This window comes from Adiantum capillus-veneris, chromosome 17, assembly GCF_014529385.1.
Source record: "Adiantum capillus-veneris isolate H3 chromosome 17, ASM1452938v2, whole genome shotgun sequence".
Lineage (NCBI taxonomy): Eukaryota > Viridiplantae > Streptophyta > Polypodiopsida > Polypodiales > Pteridaceae > Adiantum > Adiantum capillus-veneris.
In genome coordinates, this window is record NC_140947.1 from 158186944 (window position 1) to 158195292 (window position 8349).

Here is an 8349-nt window from a genome sequence, read left to right on the forward strand (position 1 = left end):
AAGGTTCCTTTTAGTTCTTAGGGAAAGAGAGAGCCTTCCGTCTTGTAGAGTGCTGTGGTCACGAACAAAGTGAGTGGATATTGTGCGTGCAAGTGAATGAGACTGAGAGAAGGAGAGAGGAGATACGACACCGAGAGGTTGTAAAACCCTCCTCCGAAGGCCTCACTCTCGTCGGCGAGAGTGGTCTAACTTGATTGCACAAAGGTGTACAATGCGGATGCAATGGACTGATGCAATGGGACTATGCCGATGACGACGACGAAGGTGATGACGACGACTCGATGGCTGAAATCTGCAGGCTTCTAATCGCTGAATTCGGGGACTGTTTCCGTTGCTGAAAATGACTGTTTTGGCTGCGTTTTCTTGGGCTAAACTTGGGGGATCATCTGCAGCTGAATGGGGGAAATCTGCTAATGTTCTGCTGCTGAAAACCTGTGTTTTCCAATGGCTGAAAACTGTGGATCTGCTGGCGTTTTTGATGGGCTGAAAAATGCTGAGAAATGTTGAAGTGTGCTGGCGTTTTTGGATGAAAACGCTGGCTGAAGGGCTGGCGTTTTTGCACTAAAAACGCTGGGCTGAGGGGTGCTTGGGCGATCATGCAAGGGCAGGAAAGCGGGGGAAGCTGCTGTGGTAGGAATCGCCAAGGGAGGGATGGAGATGGCAAGGATCTACTGCTGGGAGGGGGTTCTGCTGAGAAGTTGCTTGTTGAGCGGGAAGCTCCTGTTGCCTCTTCTGCCAAAAAGCGTGAACTTTGGTTTTCTTATATATTAACTTAGCAAAATATATTGCCCTACCTACTTTTGTAGGAAAGTCACTTAAAAATAATAAGTGAAAATCCCAATAAATAGGAAAATAGGCGTGATGCACTAGAAAATTCCCCTAATTGATGCTAATGGATTCTGATGGGAATTCCGATGATCATGCTGTGTGCAACCGGAGGATATGCATCTATTGCTAAGTGACTGGGCGTGCACAGTCTACGAATAGACTCACAAAAGTGCCAGATCACTGCTAATCTAGACTTGACTGAACTGACTCAACCCTGTTGTGGTGTAGCTTGTCCACAGACACAGAGAGTTGGGATGTGTCACGTGACAACAGAGAAGGACAAAACTATTGTACTTGATGTAAAACTTAAGGGCGAGTCTATCCCTATTGTATCGGCTTCGACCGTTAAAAAATTAATGAAATCCAGTCTGTTTGTTTACCGATCTTTTTGAAAGAGTTGAATGATGAGGATAGGACAAATATCTCTGAACTCGATAAAGAACGCCAAGATTTTCTCCACACTCATGCGGATTGCTTTTCAGAGGGTCTACCAAGCGAGTTACCACCCGCTCGTCCTGAGGATCATACCATTGATCAAATACCTGGAAGCACACCACCGAACCGGCCATTCACTCGAAATGGCAAGAGGCCATCGATTCTCCTCTCAAGATGGTAAGGAAGCAAAAAGATAATCCAAGTGCAAAAAAACAATAAATAAATTGTAATCGCAGAAAGAGTTTCACAAAGCTCTTGAAAAGAAAAACCGGTTGATGAAAAGCTCAAATTAGCATTCTCAGAAGAAGAGGAAATTGACAGGTTTCGGCGGTTATTTGGACCGAAAGTCGACTTTCGAGGTCGTAAGAAGATCCAAGAAGCGTGTTTGTTCCCAAAATTCGAAGGACCTGATTGAGAGGTTTTGCTATGGTTTGCCAAAAGAGATTTGACAATATTGTCACGCAACAAAAAGCTGTCTCCATTCAAAGACTTATGGGACTTGCCAAGCAAGCTTTTGGTATGCATGCCGGCTCATTGACCTATCGTACGGACAAGCTAGTGTCCACCTCAACGGGACAAGAGTCCATGGAAAAGAAAGAAACTAGGGAATTGGATGAAAGTTCATAAGAGAATTCCGAAGAAGGTAGGGAATAAGCTGATAGTGTATTCGAGGGTTCTAACGAAGCAAGGGAATCTACTAATGGTTCATCAAAGAATTCCGACGATTCAGATTGAGGTGCTAGTGGACATGGGAGGCCAGCGGGGCTACCAACATGCCACAGGCCACAAGGAAAGATTAGAAAGGTAAGCTAGGTCCACCGGATAATTTGGTTAAGAGCACTTTTTGGCTCTTGATGGAAAGTGGATGGGGAAGGAGAACATCACAAATTCTCTTCAGTTTTGAGGTGTACCTTGAAGCTAAGACATGTCCCACTTCAACCCCCCTCCCTGCTTGAGGTATTCCCGTTTCACTCAATAGAAAAGTGTGGGGTTGTGGATTTCCTTTTTTGAACAAGCTTCCTGGCTTTCTTCTCTCTCTTTATTGTCCGAGGCATAAAATCACTGAGAAACTGTTCGGGGCATGATCCACAAATTGCTGAATACTAGCAGTTTTTTGATTCAGACAATATCGTAGAATAACTTTTAGCAGATCGCAACAATATCGTTCTATTTTTTCCCTTCCAAGACACATTCCGAAGGGCTGTAAATGGTAGGAAAGTATCCCGAATCAAGTGATTCCTCTTTTTGCCAAAAGTGGTTCCAAAGGTGTAATAGTCATCGTTGTTGTCGTTAGAAGATGGAGTATCTTTTCTGAAACTTACATTTGCTCGACTTCCTCACTAGAACTAGAACTAAAAGGTGTAGAAGAAGAATGGAGTTGTCCTCAAAGTGAAAACGTCGTCAGTGTTTCCTTTTGGACCTCTTCTATGCCAAATCCTCCAATTTTACTTGTTGACCGAGATAGTTGGGAAAAGACGCAAACTTCCGTCCCTTCCAAGAGTGCTTCTTGTATTTCATGATTTCATTTAATCTTCTTGAGAGAAGGTTTTTCGACCTTCTACCACCTTCGACAAAATTCCAAACAATAGTCATGGCTAAAACACTAGAGCTTTAAGTCAAACATTTGTCGTGTCACAGTGGCCCCTCAATTTTCCGCCCCCCCCGATAGTTCTCAAGTCACAAAGTACAAATGCCGAGGAGTCAATTTGCATCTATGTAACCGTGCACAGATCTGCCAAAGTGCCCCTAAGGTCTCAACTGTAAAGGCTCCAGGCCCAAAGGCAACTGATACAAAAAGCCTGGAGCGCCCTCAAAAGCAATTGCTAATAAGACCTAAGCCCAAAAGCTATTTTAGCCGAGAAGCATGCAACGTACGCTACTTCCACGTCAAATTTGCACCGCACTTTAGAAGATTTCACACATCAACGAATCTCTCTCTCCCCAAAAGAGAGAGAAGAGGTGATCTCCAAAACGAGAGAGAAGAGGCTATGTTTATATGGATGAACATGCCTCTTGAATAAGGATCGTACCAATTTCAAAAAATTGTAAAAAATGGAATATTCCTAGTTAATGAATAAGTTACAGAACTTGACACTTGTCTGTCTAAAAAGCTAAATAATCTTTGCCAAGTGTCCTTACATGTTTGAAGTGTTTTGGCACAAGTGTCTTACCTTTTGTAAAATAAAAAAAGTGAATTGTCTTTTGTCTTTGACAAGCGTCCTTACATGTAACAAGTGTCTTGACACTTGTCCTTCTTTTGGAATACTCCCCTTGACTGGAAGCTTTTAGAACATTCTAGAATCGGTGGAAACTAATAACAAAAGCTTCAATATGGCAATCAAATGAAAGCTCTTTTTGAGTAGAATACTTAATGCTCAAGCATTTTCAAAACAGCATTCAATGCAAGTCATCATGCATGTTTTACTGTGTGTGCGTAAGGTAGATTCCATCTATTCTATACACTTGTATCCATCTATATCTCTCTTGCAATAAGGTGAGAGGATATAGTCCTTCATGCCTGTTAAGCATGTCAATGGCCATTCATACTTCCCCACTTAGGGATAAAAGTAGATAAAAGTATGTCTAATCAATCATGGTTCGATAAACACAAGAACACATGCCCAATTATGTAATCTTTCTTTGATTCATGGGTTCATATAATGCAAATGCTGGCTTTTGTTCGGCACATCATCACTTTTGTAACAGAGTAGAAGGCTTAATGCTGAAGGCTAAGATCGAACAGACACAATCAAGGACATGCTCGCGTTGTGAATCAGAAGAAGATAAAAGTTCACTTTTACACATGCTGGTATAGCGTCTTGAACTAGACAATCTAGGAGTACCAATGCGACTTGCATTCAAACAAATCAGACGGCTATCAACAAACTCAAGTAGTGAAGATCCGTAATTGATACTCCTGGAAGGGGACATTGGAGGCGAGTGTATGCCAGGATGGGCATCACTAGGAGGGGCCTAATCTGGCTTTCATGGACCACAACCGAGGAATGCCCGTGCGAACATTGTTGCAATGTTCCTCTCCGAGGCCAGAATCAGACAAATTGCTTCTTTTCAGATGGAACATCTTGACCTTCTCATATTTATAGTGAACATTGAATTCGTGCGACATATTGAATGTCAATCCACCAAGGACAAAGCTTGGTGATAAAATGGCCTGTAAAATTTTGGTAGTAAAACACTAGAAATCCCTGCCACTCGCATGTGTAGGAGTAGGCATTAGCAAAGGCTCCAAACAGTGATGAAATCACACTTCTTAAACCCACGAAAACACACTTCTCTGTAGGTGGACGTGAACACACACACACACACACACACACAAAAAAAAAAAAAAAAAGAGCATTCATCAACTCAGGTTAGCAGGTAAGATAATGGGGTGGCTGGGATAGTGCCCAAACGAGGCTCTCAACAACAACATCCCTGATCCTTGACATCTTGTCTTTATAGATTTGGAGAAGACTAAGGCTACACATTTAGATTGCACTAAGGGCATATATCAAATGCTAGAGGAGATGATAGGGGCAACATATCAAATTGAGATCAACCTCAGTTGTATAACTCCCGCTCAATTAAGTAGACAAAGCAAGTGACAACAAGATAGGTTATAGACAACAAAAGAGTGAAATTCCAGTTCATCATAAACGTGAGACAATCCCTGCAATACCATGTGCAGGTGGGAGCATACCTTTGCCATCCTGCCAGCGACCATGCTTCCAAAGCCTTGCACACCCCATGATTGCCCTGTCCTAAAAGTTGGAGACACCATTCTTTTTACAAAACCAAATGTGTGTGCATATGTGTGTGCAAATGTGTGCATGCGTGCCTATTTCATCAACAATAGTCATGGAAAAATCATGAAGGCCTGAGGTCAGCCTAGTGCTCAACAAGATTGTGAAAATCTTCCATTACCTTTTTGGTCAAAAAGGTAGATGACTAGACACGGTAAAGATGACGCAGCACAATAAGCTCCCCGTTTGCCAAGAAAAGCAAAATCATAACTCTGTTTGAGGATCTGCACGTTCAAGAACAACCTCAGGTTTATGATAAAAGTGGCTGCAAACGCATCAACCTATTTTGAGTTCAATCATGGTCTGCCTTGGAACGTTATTACTGACTCAAAAAGTATTGATAAAAAAATATTGATATAAACAGGCTGAAGTCGTAAAATCCCACAAGATAAGTCTATTGTTAGGCATTAGGTTACCCTTAAGACAAGGTGCATAACACTGGACTAATGCCTCTATGTTACAGCACACTGCTCAACGGGAAAGGCAAATGACAGTGAATTAATACCTGTGCGGGAAAGTACACTGTACACTGTACACTGTACACTGTTCGATTGAATAGGTAAATAACATTGGACTAACACTTGCATGCGAGAGTACACCTTGCACGGAGACCCAAAATTAATGTGCTTGATCTCTGCTGATCCTGGACCACAGAAACCAAAAAAGAAAATAAATAGAGAAAAATTGCATGTGCAAATGAGGTGATGCGCCACTAAAAGAAGGGTAGTTGGCCATACGAAGAATGTTTACTAGCTTAAGAATAAAGTTGAGGACGCCTGCCACATAAAGTAGTGTGAGAGCTTCCACGAGCCACCATCGTCAGTTCCACGGTCCAACCCAGCGTTTGGCGCCTTTCGAGGTTCTCTTTTTTTAAAAAATTGGCATGGTTTCTCTCCTTCACTTCTTCCTTTTTCTGAATTTGGTTTTTTGCGATTATATCAGGATGATCCTTTTGTGAGGGGCCTCATTGGAGGGAATCAGCCCATCTATATGTAATCATTTTCTGTAATCATTTTCTACATCCCTAAACTCTATAGATGTTAAATCACCCTATTACTTGTTCTAAACTGCTCATAGCGGTGGTCCATGCGGTAACTCGTGAGTTCAAAGTATTTTGCGTCATCTAGCGAACATGCAAATCTTTTTTATTTTCGTCCGAGTGGTGACCAGCTGTTGAGCTCCATGAAGATTTATTGGGAGGGTGTGTATACCCCAACAGCTAATGATCTAATGAGTGCTTTATTCCCCCTTATAATTCGTGAGTTCAGACTATTCTGAACTTTTGAAGATATATAATAGGCAGATGGGCTAAATGCATGATGGGCTTATACAATTCCATAATGAAAAATTGGACAGATTTTGAAAGAACCTTTTAGAACTAGGCCGTGTCTTAATCACTGAATGTACCCACACAAAGCATATAGAGAGTCATGAAACGCTAAACTTGATTATCAGTTGGAACATCTAATTTAGGCAAAAATAATTGCATTAGGACAAGGGAACCAAGTTGCATTGGTGGAGGGCCAACCGCTAGTCGAGGTTGTATCCTTCAAGAAGCATACCAAACAACAAGAATAGCATCCAGCAAATTAGCGATGGCAAACTCAGACACGTCACAGTTTCTGAGTGCGAATTATGGAAGCCCATGATACACCAGCAAGCCATGGTATCGTAGGCACCTGTGTCGCTCATATTTAGATGTTGTGAAGATGTTAATGCAGCACCATTTATGAGCATAGTGCTGCAAATAGCATCAGGCAGATGTATGTCTTTGAAAATAACAATTAAATCTTCTGTATGCGAAATCAATGAATATACGACTTGACACCGCTTTGAAATTTCATCTGGCATTGGGAAAATAACTGGCACTGTGAGAGCAATAAGATCCCATGAAGGGTACTAAGAGACCATAGATTTTCTGACCTTGGAAGATTGTATGGCCCTGCATCAGTATGTCGAAAAAGGAGAATCACAATCCCATGTATAATATTTGTAGAAGTTGGTAGCGCTATATGCTCCAGACCCCAACACACACACACACAAAGACACACGGGATGACCTCCCCCCCCAAAGCACATCAACTCAGGTTAGCCGGGCTAAAAAGTTGAAATGAAAAGAGAGTGGACAGCAAACTCCCCCGCTCCTTGATCACAACACCCTCTGGTGGTTTGGAGAAGTCTTTTACCAGTAAGGCCACACATTCATCGTGAGGGCTTTGAATCCCAAGGACCACATATCAAGTGTAGTTGTATATCTCATGCTTGGCTCAATAGACTGTACCACAAAGGATAAACAGGTAGCCAATTAAAAGTGATAACTTGATTCTGCAAGCAACAACCTCGTGTGATTCTACAAAGCCTTAGACAATTTTAGAAACACCCTAAAACATATTGAACGTCTTTCCCATCTTGCAGGCATGCTTCTAAGTCTTGTGCAACCCGTATTTTATAAGGAGTAGAGATATCACCAGTCATAACGTGATAGGTAACTGTGGTATCTAGAAAGTCAAATGTGGATGCACGAAGGCCGAAGGCTAGCTTTAATTCATGCTGAACCTGACGAGGTTAACCTTCCCTTACCTTGTTTGTCACAAAGGTGCATGACTAAACCTAGCAAAGCTTTATCCCAAATGATAGATGTCTTTAGATTGAAAATACAGCAAGCAGTAGCTTCCCTAAACCCTATAAACCACAAACCCTCAGTTGAGGATGTGTAGGTTGAAGAACAGCCTTGGCAAACAATAAAAGTATTGTGAAACATCTACATACCTCAAGTATTCTAGCATTAATCACCCTAGACCTGGCCTTTTTGACAGCCATAAATCCATGTCAATGCCTGCAGCTGCAAATTCCCACTAGAAAATAGTCTAGTGGAAAACATTAAATTAAACGAACAAAAAGCCTCTCAAGAATCGATGATTACCTGACTATGAGAGTACCGTCTCCGATCTTCTTTGCATGGAGACAAGGAGCCCTGTGTTGTTCTCTTGAGCTACTGAAGGCAGCACAATTTCAAAATATCTTCCTTCAAACATGAAAACTCTAAACCTGTGTTTGAAGATTCAACCGTTTAGTGTCTTCGTACAACCAAGCATGTTACGTTCTTGGCTTTAGCTGAAGCAGCATCCCCGTTGAGCTTGCACGGCTTGTCTGTGGTATGTTGCTGATAGTTTGATTAAGTCCCAAGATTGACAACAATCTAACAGAAGCTGAATCCATGCACGCACTCACAGAAACTTCACCTAGGAATGGTTCCCGGCAGCCAAGCCAGGATGCAAGGCTTG

The 8349-nt window shown here is 42.0% G+C and overlaps 1 pseudogene; it reads right to left on the minus strand.

The window, feature by feature from the left end:
• Positions 1-8284, minus strand: part of LOC147438401 (uncharacterized) — a 31638-nt pseudogene extending 23354 nt beyond the window's left edge.
• Positions 8285-8349: the final 65 nt, after the last annotated feature.